The sequence below is a fragment of the Oncorhynchus mykiss genome, chromosome 1 (genome assembly GCF_057628025.1).
Source record: "Oncorhynchus mykiss isolate SJ-2025 chromosome 1, ASM5762802v1, whole genome shotgun sequence".
NCBI classification, from domain to species: domain Eukaryota; kingdom Metazoa; phylum Chordata; class Actinopteri; order Salmoniformes; family Salmonidae; genus Oncorhynchus; species Oncorhynchus mykiss.
In genome coordinates, this window is record NC_143022.1 from 36,349,287 (window position 1) to 36,363,372 (window position 14,086).

Consider the following 14,086-nt stretch of genomic DNA (forward strand, 5'->3'; position numbering starts at 1 on the left):
CATCCTATCTGAATGTTTGTTTTATCTTGTTCATTTTAAAGATGATGATACAAAAAGAAAAAACGTATGTTTTTTTCCATTGTTTTATCTAAACCAGATCTATTGTGTGTTATTCTCCTACATTCAATTCACATTTACACAAACTGTGTTTTCTTTCAAATGAAAGAAAGAATATGCATATCCTTGGTTCTGTGCCTGAGCTACAGGGCTGTTGGAGTTGGGAATGTCTTCAGGCGGAAATTGCACACAGTGAGGGGGGGGGGGGCTGCAAGAGGTTTTAAGAGAGGAGTATCCCATAGCCAGACAGCATTTAGCTCTAAATTATCGTTCAGTTTGGTCTCCTAAACAAAGTTCTTATCTCGTTCTTGGTACAACATAGTACCAAAACATTACCTCATCCAATGGTATACATATCAATTGTTAATTCTAGATACTCCCATCTCAAATACCATCCCTCCTGGACTAGCTCACGGAGAGGAGAGTGAGCCTCTAGGTCAAGATAAGGGCAACCTCAGAGGGGACATACAATGGCTCCAGACACTGCCATCCTCCTCCCCCCAATGGAAAAAGTAGGGAGTGACTAGCACACAGACATTGTGGAGCCAAAAGATAATTGGTTCCCCCTCAATCATCCCTTCACACGGTTAAAAAGGTACGTTCACATATGAAGACAAGCCTGACCTCTCCCCTCTCTGGGGCCCAAGTAACTGAGACCTAGCAGAGAAAGGATAACTGCAAACGGCCAACACTATAGTCCAAAAATATACATTCTAAATGACAAGTATCTCACAAGCATATTATGAAAATAAAACATCTTATCTATGTTACCCAACTAATTCTGATTGATCCCCCACACTCCTTGTGTTGGCCGGGTGCAAGCATGCTGACTTCAGTTGCCAGCTGTACGTTTTTCCTCCGACACATTGGTGCAGGTGGCTTCTGGGATAAGCGAGTAATGTGTCAAGAAGCAGTGTGTCTTGGTGGAGTTGTGTTTCGGAGGACGCATGGCTCTCGACCTTCACTTCTCCCAAGTCCGTATTGGAGTCGCAGCGATGGGACAAGACTGTAACTACCAATTGGATGATGTTATGAAATCGGGGAGAAAAAGGGGTAAAATGTACCAAAAAAAAAGAACACAACTCAGGGTGACTTGGAGTGGTTGACCATGGCTAATTTGCTTGTAGAATAATAGAATAATAGTGAAGAAATCAAAACTATGAAAGAACAGGTATGGAATCATGTGGTAACCAAAACATTTTTAAACAGAGAGACGTCAACTTACCAGCACAACAAGCACTACGACCAGGAATACGACTTTCCCATAGCGGATCCATTGTCTGCACCTCCCAGGGCATTTGAACTGATTCCAGAGGCCGACCCATAACAACGCCGTCGGAGGAGAGGTTACCGGAGCGGACTTCTAGTGAGGCTTCGGATGCGCACACACCACCCAAGACAGCAGCCGCAAGCGGATACCAAGACGGCCATCAAGGAACTTCACTGGACTTTATGCAATCTGGAAACCATATATCCTGAGGCTGCATTTATTGTAGCTGGGGGTTTTAACAAAGCTAATCTGAGAACAGCCTACCTAAATTCTATCAGCATATCGATTGCAGTACACGAGCGAGTAACACACTCGACCACTGCTACTCTAACTTCAGCAATGCATACAAGGCCCTCCCCTGCCCTACTTTTGGCAAATCTGACCATGAATCCATCTTGTTGCTCCCCTCCTATAGACAGAAACTAAAACAAGAGGTGCCCATGCTTAGGCCTATCCAATGCTGGTCTGACCAATCGGATTCCACGCTTCAAGATTGCTTCGATCACGTGGACTGGGATATGTTCCGGGTAGCCTCAGACAATAACATTGACACATACGCAAACTCAGTGAGCGAGTTTATAAGTGTGTATAGAGGTGTATAGGAGATATTGTACCCATTGTGACTATTAAAACCTTCCCTAACCAGAAACCGTGGATTGATGGCAGCATTCGCGCAAAACTGAAAGGACATACCACCGCATTTAATTATGGCAAGGCGACTGGAAACATGACCGAATACAAAATAAGTGTAGTTATTACGTCCGTAAGGCAATCAAACAAGCAAAGCTTTAGAATTGAGACAAAGTGGATTCACAATTCAATGGCTAATACACGAGACGTATGTGCCAGGGTCTACAGACAATCACGGATTGCAAAAAGAAAACCAGCCGTGTCGCGGACATCAACGTCTTGCTCCCAGACAAATTAAACAACTTATTTGTTGGCTTTGAGGACAATACAGTGCCACAGACACGGCCCGCTACCAAAGACCATGGGCTCTCCTTCTCCGTGGCAGACGCAAGTAAAACATTTAAACGCGTTAACCCTCGCAAGGCTGCCGGCCCAGACGGCATCCCTAGCCAAGTCCTCAGAGCATGCGCAGACCAGCTGGCTGGTGTGTTTACAGACAAATTTAATCAATCCCTATCCCAGTCAACTGTCCCCAAATGCTTCAAGATGTCCACCATTGTTCCTGTTCCCAAGAAAGCTATGGTAACTGAACTAAATGACTTTCGCCCCTTAGCGCTTACTTCTGTCATTATGAAGTGTTTTGAGAGACAAGTCAAGGATCATATCACCTCCACCCTACTTGTTACCCTAGACCCACTCCAATTTGCTTACCGCCCCAATAGGTCCACAGACAATGCAATCGCCATCACACTGCACTATCCTATCTGGACAAGACAAATACCTATGTAAGAATGCTGTTCATCCACAACTGCAGGGCTCTCCAGAGGGTGGTACGGTCTGCACAATGCATCATTGGGGGCAAACTACCTGCCCTCGAGGACACCTACAACACTCGATGTCACAGGAAGGTAAAAAAGATAAAGGACAATAACCACCTGTTCACCCCGCTTCAATCCAGAAGGTGAGGACAGTACAGGTCCATCAGAGCTGGGACAAAGAAATTGAAAAACAGCTTCTATCTCAAGGCCATCAGATTGTTAAACAGCCACCACTCGCACAGAGAGGCGGCTGCATATCTATAGACTTGATATCATTGGCCACTTTAATAACCTCTTACAGCTACCCCCTACTTTTTTCAATTTCCACCTGAAGACATACCCAAATCTAACTGCCTGTAGCTCAGGCCCAGAACCAAGGATATGCATATTCTTGATTTCATTTGAAAGAAAACAGTTTGTGTAAATGTGAATTGAATGTAGGAGAATATAACACAATAGATATGGTTAAGATAATACAATGAAAAAAACATGTTTTTTTCATTTTTATTGTTCTATCATCATCTTTAAAATGAACAAGATAAAACAAACATTCAGATAGGATGATGGGGACAATTTCAGTGAAAAACATAAGAGGGCAACAGTACTTGTGCAAAGTTTCAGAATGATAACTTCCAAAATTAGTGTGCTACATGACATTTATCATGAAGTCACCCAGGTGTCCCACACAAGTAGCCCAAATGTACCCAAGTGGCCAAATTGGTGAAGTTACACATTTTGAATGGAATAACTATATACAAAATACCAAAATGGTAATCTAACATACACACCCCCCCCCCCATAAAATGGAGAAAAAACATGAAAAAAATAGATATACATTTACAAAGTAACACTTTCAATATTTGGAAGACCCTCAGTCCTCTACACAATATTGTGCTGCTGATGCCAGGTGCCATAGCAGTCTCTTTCTGCTGTAAAGCAGAGGGTCACCAAGCATGTGGTGCAGGTGATGGGGGACTTAATTTTGCAAAGAACACAGTGACGCCTCCATGCTGTGCCCTTTTGGCCCTGAGGCACGTCCATGCCTGCAGAAATCAATTTGGGCAGATTAACACCACTTGTGGCAGGAGCTGGATGAACCAGATTCAGTGGGGGATGGACACCTTGCACTGGGGGCTCCCATTCGGAGTTAGAAAGAAAGAATGAAAGAAAATGTTCAGTTAGAATAGTTTCACATATAAGCCCTGTATCAACAGGCATAATAAACAGATATATATAGAGTACAGGGAACATAAGGTTGAATATATTATTATAGACCTGCTAGATCTACTGTCTCATTTATATTATGAAAGACCAGCTAGATCTACTGTCTATTTTATATTATGACAGACCAGCTGTATCTACTGTTTCACTTTGGCCATTGTTGTGGGCCTACCCTCCCCTCAACAGCCTCAAATAGGCTATTTCATGTGGGGGTGACATTTTATATATTGCTACTAAAATGTAAAAAAAAAAAAATCACAAATCATATTTTATATTATTAATTTCAAACAGCATTAGCATGAGAAGAACTTACCAGTCCAAAACGATGTCCTCTCCATTCAAAAAATATTCCTCCATTTGGGAATCACTAAATGAATCTTCCTCCAACAATCTCTGTCTGACTTTCCCCATCAATTTCTTCTAAAATTGTGTGTACATCTGTATATCTAGACTTAGATTTAGCTTCCTCTGACTTGGTCGCCACACTGATTGATATATAAACAGCTGAAGATGCGCTTTACCAAAACAACGCTGTGCTTAACATGCGTTGCTCCTTCCGGTATGAAACTTCAATGGCGAATGACCCTCTTTATGCCAGAGTTTACTACATGGATTGGTCTTCCAACACATAAACATTACATATTGCCATTTACCTCAGCTCATTGGCTAACTACCCAGCTAGATTTCAAGACGATCAGTGGTCATTGGGTTAAAATACAGTCAATCAACGAAACAGCGGTCATATCATTGGTGCACAAGGATGTCATTACTTGTTGTTTTCAAATCGGTTTCTTTCAGTCAATGCGTCCCGCGAAATGACCCTTTGGTTATTTATTTTCCTTTGGCTACAACCCTTTGGTTGTGTTACAGACAAACCAGTTGATTGCAATGAAACCAAACATGACTGGAAAAGTCACGTTCTGTGTGGGTTATTTACCTGGAATGTGTTGTCGAAAATGGAATGAGACGGAATTCACGACACAAGCGGTTCACAAAATGTTTCGCGTTAGGCTATAAAAATGTATTTTATCAAACAAAAGACCATTCATTGTGTAACAATGAGCATTGGGATTGCAAACAGAGGAAGATCGTCAAAGGTAAACTATTTGATTGCAGTTTGTAATTTTGTTACGCCTGTGCTGCTTGAAATAGTTGTTTTTCATGGGGCTCTATCCTCAGAAAAGGCATCATATTCTTTCACAGTAAATTATTTTTTAAATCTGACAACGCATTTGGATTAGCAAGATTCTAGGATTTCCAAACATGTGAGACACTTGTATTTTCAGGAATGTTTAATATGACTATTTATGTAGCGATCACCGTATGTTGTCGAATTTCATCCCGCTAACTAACGGGTTCGGTGCGCAGAGACGTTAATAAAAGGAACACCAGTTACTTTAATAATGCGACTTTAAGAATGTTTACATATCTCGCATTACTCATCTCATATGTATATACTGTATCCTTCAGTATCTATTCTTTACTATCTATTGCATCTTAGCCGCTCTATCACTGCTCATCCATATATTTTATACTTATATGTTCTCATCCCATTCCTTTACTAGATTGTGTGTATTAGGTTGTGTCGTGGAATTGTTAGATATTAACTGTTAGATACTGCTATACTGTCGGATCTAGAGATATAAGCATTTCGCTACACTCACAATAACATCTGCTAACCATGTGTATGTGACCGATAAAATTAGATTTGATTTGAAAATATATGATCTATTTGAGATTCTTCAAAGTAGCCACCCTTTGCCTTGACAGTTTTGCACATTCTTGGCATTCTCTCAACCAATGTCATGAGGTATTCACCTGGAATACATTTAAATTAACAGGTGTGTCCTGTTAAAATAAAGAAAATCACTTGAATGAGTGTCAAAAACTTTCGACTGGTACTGTATATGTAAAGAAACAGTCAAAAGCATGGTAGCTCAGGGTGTAAAATTACAGAACATTTTTGTAGAATCAGATGACATGAAAATCTTAATTTTACAGAAGAGTAAGAGTGACAAACGTTTAATTAATGTACATTCCCTGCTTTGACAGGCTAATATTACTGATAAAAGTATGTTTTAAGATGTTTAAGATGTAAATTAACTGAAACATATTTCTGTATATGTACAGTTTCCAGCAGTAATTCTATAAAAATACGCAATCAAAATACAGTAATTTCAGATTAACAAGTGACATCAATTAGGGATCATACCTTTCACCTGGATTCACCTGGTCAGTCTGTCATGGAAATAATGTATTGTATGCCCATTGTAGGTACATTCATGCTACACACACATAACAACTGCTGCTACCAGACTCTTATTATACATTTGCCCCCATCCCCAATACATATTGGACTATATAATGTGCCTTCCTGTATGATACTGATGCTAAAATGTATTATGTTATTTTGCCATTTACTTTATGTTCATATACTTATATTTTATTAATTCTTATTGTTGTTGCATTGTCGAGAAGAAACCTGCAAGTAAGAATTTCATTGGGCGATGTATACCATGCGTATCCTGTACATACGACTAATACAACTTGAAACTTGAGTTGAGCTGAGCTCAGACCTGGCCAGCCTGCTTGCATGAACAGCAATGTTTCCCAGCTCCATATCACCTTACATCGTCTTCACAGGGGACAAAGTGAGGCCGACATACCTCCCTCACACGCACACACAAACACACATGAGAACAGACAGACCTGTATGTGTCATCATTCTGTCCCTGGTCTAGGATGACAGTAGGGGTGAGTCAGTAATGCTTTTCCCAGGGTTTGGACCTTTATACATATCCATGTGGAATTACAGTGAGGAGTCTAGCCATCTCTGTGTGGGATAGCAAAGTACCAATATGATACATCCATGAGCAGTCTAGTGTTGAGATAGTGGAGTAGTCCTAAGTCTGTGTTGTTTCCCTGTCAGACCTTTCTGTAGTTTCCTTCTGTGGTCCTCTGTTTGTGTTGTGACAGTAAAGTGTATCATTCTCCTCAGACAGCAGGAAAGAGTATTTCAATAAGGTACATTGTCACGTTCTGACCTTAGTTCCTTTATTATGTCTTTGTGTTAGTTTGGTTAGGGCGTGAGTTGGGGTGGGTGTTAAGGGAATTTTTATCAATGATGACTAATTATGTATACATTTCAATCAGAACGGACTAATCAGAATACTATTATGTTACTGTATATGTATGAATTTTCTTTTTAATCTTAGTACTGAATATGTGCAAATATAATCAAGAATTAGAACAATGACTGTCTGTACCATGGTAGAAATGAATGAACTCATAGCCAGACTGGCTAGAATGCTTATCTACACCAGCTGTCCTGAGCTCAAGTCATATATCATCTTAATAGGGGAAGACGATGTGAGAACCATACAGCCTTTGTATTAGAGCGGAGATGTCACGGGTTGGTACTGAAACTAATGACGTCATTTTCAGTTTATAACCCGTGGTAAAATGTGTAGGGAGCAGTACTCTCGTGAACAAAATCTGCTGTTTGACTTTAAGACATTACTATAAAATAAGGGTCTTACAAATCCTTATGAATTGACAAAGTGTTTAATTTTAATTGGGTGTTAAAACAGAGCAATTTAATTCCTGCATCAGTGGGTAGTCTGTTCTTTTTTCTATGTTGTATTTCTGTGTTTGGCCTGGTATGGTTCTCAATCAGAGGCAGCTGTCGATCGTTGTCTCTGATTGAGAATCATACTTAGGTAGCCTGTTTTCCCCATTTAGGTTGTGGGTGATTATTTTCTGTGTCTGTGTTTTCCACACGGAACTGTTTCGTTTTCATCATGTGTAGTGGTCAGTTTTAATTAAAAATATGACGAACACTTAACACACTGCGTATTGGTCCGATCCTTCCTACTCCTCCTCAGAAGAGGAGGATGAAAATCATCACATACATGGAATGAGTGTGTTTTCAGATCTGTTGTGTCAATCTGTAAAAATGTATGAGGATGTCTGTTGTCTTTTAAAGCTGTAGTTTACTAACTGGTACAAGTGTGACCAAAACCATTGGTTTCCCATTGGATTAATAGGAAGAGAAATCTGCAGTGCCCCCTGCTGTGTCATGTCCTGTTCTGTACCTCTGTCACCTCTTTTTATCTCTTCCACCCCAGGGGCTCCTTCTCATCCCTTTTACCACTGATTCCTCCTCTCTACTATCCCCTTTTAAACTGTCTGTTTCAATTAGTGGGAGTGCTGGCCAGGGCAGGCTGTAGAGGCAGGTTAGAGTGGCACTGAGCCACGGGTGGGAAACCTCACTCACTGTGTTCTCAGAGCACAGAAATATGCTCCTTGTAAACTTTATTCATACATTGAGTTGGAATTAGCTTAGTTTTTTTAGAATGTTGTCTTTGTACACAAGCTATATGGAATGTTGGCTGTGAGCCTGAGCTGCTAGCTCTCATGTTGTTTTTAGCATTTATTAGCTATATAGCTAGCTAGTTATTCAGCTTAGCATGTTAGCTATTATCGTTGATAAAACAAATTAGCAAAGCAGGCACTGAGCGTTTACTTCTATCCAACAGTCATGGATGCAGTTGAGACCTGAAAGCCTGTTTTCTCCATGCAGGTAGGCCTACTATCTTAATTGGAGAATTACAAAGGGATTTATATTTTTTAGTTCATTGTATTTTATGGATGTAGCTAATATACCTTGTGGGGCACTAACTGACTTAACTCCATTCTATGGTAAAGGAAGTTACTGATGAACTCCACCAATGGAGAAAAGCAGAGACCATCTATTTACCTCAAGGTCAATACTTCAATTATAAAACTCTTACCTTGTACCTATGTTTGTCCTCCGTAGTTGCGTGCCTGTCTTTGTTTGTTGAAATCCGTACTTCAATAAACGCTAATCAAATACAACCACCGACATTGGTCAAATCGATGTAGTCAGAGCTGAATTCCACAAAGCCTGGTCTCTGCTCCACTTTGTTGGTGGAGTTGCACATGGTATTGGCTGATTTATTTTGATTTTCCCATGATGTCAAACAAAGAGGCACTGAGTTTGAAGGTAGGCCTTGAAATACGTCCACAGGTACACCTCCAATTGACTCAAATTATGTCAATTAGCCTATCAGATGCGTAAAGCCATGACATCATTTTCTGGAATTTTCCAAGCTGTTTAAAGGCACAGTCAACTTAGTGTATGTAAGCTTCTGACCCACTGGAATTGTGATACTGTGAAATAATCTGTCTGCAAACAGCTGTTGGAAAAATGACTTGTGTCATGCACAAAGTAGAAGTCCTTAACTGACTTGCCAAAACTATAGTTTGTTAACAAGAAATTTGTGGAGTGGTTGAAAAATGAGTTTTAATTACTCCAACCTAAGTGTATGTAAACTTCCGAATACAACTGTATATACACATTGCCTTGTTTTCCTATTTAATGATTTTTTTTACTACGTGTTAGGGTAGTAGCTGCCCGCTTAGTGGAGCTCATAGGATGAATTAGATATTTGTTTACATAGCCAGCTAACAAGTTCCTTTATTTTGTTAGTTTTTTTGAATTGTACCCCCTTTTTCTCCCCAATTTTGTAGTATCCAATTATTAGTAGTTACTATCTTGTCTCATCGCTACAACTCCCGTACGGGCTCGGGAGAGACGAAGGTCGAAAGTCATGCGTCCACCGAAACACAACCCAACCAAGCCGCACTGCTTCTTAATACAGCGTGCATCCAACCCGGAAGCCAGCCGCACCAATGTACCCAGAGGGGGACGTGCACCTGGCAACCTTGGTTAGCGTGCACTGCGCTGGTGCAAACCCTCCCTAACCCGGACGACGCTAGGCCAATTGTGCGTCGCCCCATGGACCTCCCAGTCACGGCCGGCTGCGACAGAGTCTGGGCGCGAATCCAGAGTCTCTTGTGGCACAGCTAGCGCTGCGATGCAGTGCCCTAGGCAACTGCGCCACCTGGGAGGCCTCACAAGTTTATTTTTTTGTCCTGCTTCTACCAATACAATTCATTTGTAAACTGTCCCAGCTTCGTAACTAATCAGCTAACATAGGCAAACTCTGTAGTTAGTCTGTCAGGCAAGCATGAGTTGATTGGAAGAGTGAGAGAGAGAGAGAGAGAGCAAGCGAGAGAGAGAGAGAGAGAGTGTGTGTGTGGAATGGGAGGCGTGTTAGAAAGAGAGTATGTGTATGGTTGAGAAAATGAAAGAGAGGAAGGAACAGAGAGAGTGTGAGAGTGAGAGATTGTGTTCCTGACTACAATTGTATCCTATTTGTTGCTCCTCTCTTCTCCCTCTGTTACTCTGTTCCTCTAAGTCAGTGAAAGCTAAGGAAGTGATGTGGAGATCAGGGCCCAGCAGCAAGAGGCAGGGAGGAAATGGAGTTAGAGATGATGGGAAGGATAGAGATGTGGATCGAGGATGGAGGAGTGGAGTGAGAAAGGGAGAATGAAGAGGAGGGAGAGTACAGGAGAGTGAAGGAGAGGAGAGTGAGTAAAGAGGGGGGAGAAAAGAGTGGAGGAATAGGACCATAAGGAAGAACAGGGAGAGGAGGAGGAATAGGGAGGGGAAGAGGGAGGGGAAGAGGGAGAGCACACCCAAAAGGGGAGCCTACGTTTCCATGGTGAGTGTCTGTCCCAAGTCCCACCATTCACCCTTGTACCACACAGCCTGGGCCTAAAGTGACAGTGGTAGGGGTTTTAGAGTTGTTTTTAAAGGTGGTAGGAACTTAAATATGTTCCAGATCTTATAATGATTACAACAAATAAATGGGCAGGGTTTACCATCTTGACCAACTGAGGAGCTATTACAATGTATGTATGTGTTTTAGGGAATGCTCAACATTGCCATCATATATTCCTACATTATTGTGTGGGGGACCCTGCAAAGGCCCCATCCCAGAAACCACAGGCACTGGTCCCTGAAGGCATTCAAAATGCAGCTTGTGCATTCACTTTGGGATATGGCTACAGTGCCAGGAAGAGGGGAACCAAGACTGTGGCACCAGGGCGTGTGGACCGAGTTGTAACTCATTTGAAAGCAGGTGAAGTTTGAAGAGCGCACTTGTTGCATTCACTGGTGTCATCATAGTAGACTAATATTTCTACATTTTGTGCCAGACCTGGTCTTGTCACGTCCTGACCATAGAAAGCCTTTATTTTCTATGGTGGAGTAGGTCAGGGCATGACTTTGGGGTGTTCTAGTTTATTATTTCTATGTGTAGTCTAGTTTTTGTATTTCTATGTTGGCCTGGTATGGTTCCCAATCAGAGGCAGCTGTCTATCGTTGTCTCTAATTGGGGATCATATTTAGGCCGCCTTGTCCCACCTGTTGTTTGTGGGATTTTTTTAATTAAAAAAAAAAATATATATATATATATATATATATATATATATATATATATATATATATATTTATTTTTTTTGTTGTTGATTTTTTACCCCTTTTTCTCCCCAATTTCATGGTATCCAATTGTTGTAGTAGCTACTATCTTGTCTCATTGCTACAACTCCCGTACGGGCTCGGGAGAGACGAAGGCTGAATGTCATGTGTCCTCCGATACACAACCCAACCAGCCATACTGCTTCTTAACACAGCCCGCATCCAACCCGGAAGCCAGCCGCACCAATGTGTCGGAGGCTACACCGTGCACACGGCAACCTTGGCTAGAGCGCACTGCGCCCGGCCCGCCACAGGAGTCGCTGGTGCGCGATGAGACAAGGAGATCCCTACCGACCAATCCCTCCCTAACCCGGACGACGCTAGGCCAATTGTGCGTCGCCCCACGGACCTCCCGGTCGCAGCCGGTTACGACAGAGCCTGGGCACGAACCCAGGGACTCTGATGGCACAGCCCTTAACCACTGCGCCACCCGGGAGGCCTTGTTTTTGTATTGTTGCTTTTGAGCCCTACAAGGCTTTCTTGTTTTGTTGCTGGTTCACATTCAAATAAATTACGATGAACCCAAATCACGCTGCGCCTTGGTCTACCCGTTTCGGCGAGCGTTACAGGTCTGTACTAATCTTATTGAGAGAGGTTACCTACATTTTGAAGTAGTCTATAAATAGTTGTTTACATTTTTATATTGTAACAGAAAATATTTATTATCAATCAAATAGCCTACTTTGTGTGAGTTTTGAAATAATTTCTGAGTACTGTTCTCTGGTCACATTTTGATATTTGTTTATATTTAAAGAAGTATATTATCCTTGGTCAATTTTAAAGTGAGTCATTTATTCAGATGTACTACACTGTAAATACTCTTGGGTTTTATGTTGTATTGAGTGTTAAACATTTTGTTGATAGTGATTGTCTTTGCACAATGGAAGACAAAATTAGGTATTCCTATTGACATGAATGTGGTGTCATTAAAGAAGAGGTTGTGGTCTTTAAAACTAAGTTAACTTGTAATTGTCATTTGTTCTTTGTTTTTGAGCTGTCTGTGTCACGAATCCCGTTTCCTGAGTCTGTTTTTTGCCTGTGTTCTGTCCTGGAGTGTTTTTTCCGGCGTCCTGAAACGCACCCTGTCTGGTTGCCGGGCAATGTAGCCAGTTGGGAGTTCTGATTACCCGCACCTGTATCCCATCAGCTATCTGCACACCTGGTCCTGATCATCATCTCTCCTCTTCATAAGCCCGGACCTGACATCCATTCCCTGCCGGATCGTTAGCCATGAACAGTATGTTGTGCCATAGTATCAGCCTCAAGTTGGATAGAATTTGTTTTGTTGTTTTTTACGTATTGCTTGCCTTGAACTTACCTCCGTTTGTTCTGTCTTCAGTTACTCACCCGGATCATTTACCCCATTCCCACCTGGTCGTCGGAGGATTCCGCTACCCCATTGGATCCACCTATTTACTCCCATCAACTCACCACCGCTGCCCGCTACGCCACCTGGATATATCTACCCATTCACTTGTACATAAATGCTCACCTTCTTCCTACTCTCCTTGTCCTGGTCTGCTTCTGGGTTCGATTTTGAAAGAACGTGACAGTCTGCTTGTTTGAAATGTGTGCGAACCAGCTTTATTATAAAAAATCTCAGTAATCTACAGCAGCATTCTAGAATTATATTGGTCTAAAGAGTTAAATACAGTATGCTTATCAGCATACCAAAATTGTACAAACAATATGATACTAGGCCAAGTATCACGATACCAAGTATCGCGCTACCATGGTGGAAGAAAGTCAGTGGCCAAGCATCCCGTTTGCCCCGTACCAAGGACAGTTGTTCACGTTTGATAAACGTTCTCCAAAAACCTGATGCTGAAATTCACACTTCTACTCAATACAACACATTGAATTTTACTTCACACTATTCAGTGTATAATAGAATACTACGTGAATTGCTAATATTTGCAAAGGCTTAACTGTGATTTGGCTGGAGGAATGGGAGGAAGGAATATACAGTACCTGTCAAAAGTTGAGACCTACTCATTCCAGGGTTTCTTTATTTTTTTTACTATTTTCAACATTGTAGAATAATAGTGAAGACATCAAAACTATGAAATAACACAAATGTAATCATGTAAAGGTGTTAAACCAATCAAAATATATTCGATATTTTAGATACTTCTAAGTAGCCACAGTTTGCCTTGGTGACAGCTTTGCATGCTCTCAACCAGCTTCATGAGGTAGTCCCATGGAATGCATTTCAGTTAACAGGAGTGCCTTGTTAAAAGTCAACTGTTCAACTGTTCAGAGGAGACTATGTGAATCAGGCCTTCATGGCCGAATTGCTGCAAAGAAACCACTACTAAAGGACACCAATAATAAGAAGAGACTTGCTTGGACCAAGAAACACGAGCAATGGACAATAGACCGGTGGAAATCTGTCCTTTGGTCTGATAAATCCAAATTTGAGATTTTTGGTTCCAACCGCTGTGTCTGTGTGATGCAGAGTAGGTGAACAAAATATCTCTGCATGTGTGGTTCCCACTGTGAAGCATGGAGGATGAGGTGTGATTGTGTGGGGTGCTTTAAAGGTGACACTGTCTGATTTATTCATCCCATCTGGTTTGTGCTTAGTGGGACTATCATTTGTTTTTCAACAGGACATTGACCAAACACACCTCCAAGCTGTGTAAGGGCTATTTGACCAAGGAAGAGAGTGCTGAATTAGAT

At 41.5% G+C, this 14,086-nt stretch overlaps 1 long non-coding RNA gene across 1 annotated transcript; it reads left to right on the forward strand.

Annotated features, from left to right (window-relative positions):
* Positions 1 to 4,875: 4,875 nt before the first annotated feature.
* LOC149985484 (uncharacterized) lies at positions 4,876 to 12,871 on the forward strand. The gene is made up of 4 exons (XR_016494806.1): positions 4,876 to 5,093; positions 8,535 to 8,578; positions 12,459 to 12,641; positions 12,744 to 12,871. It is a non-coding gene; the product is annotated as an uncharacterized LOC149985484 (long non-coding RNA).
* Positions 12,872 to 14,086: the final 1,215 nt, after the last annotated feature.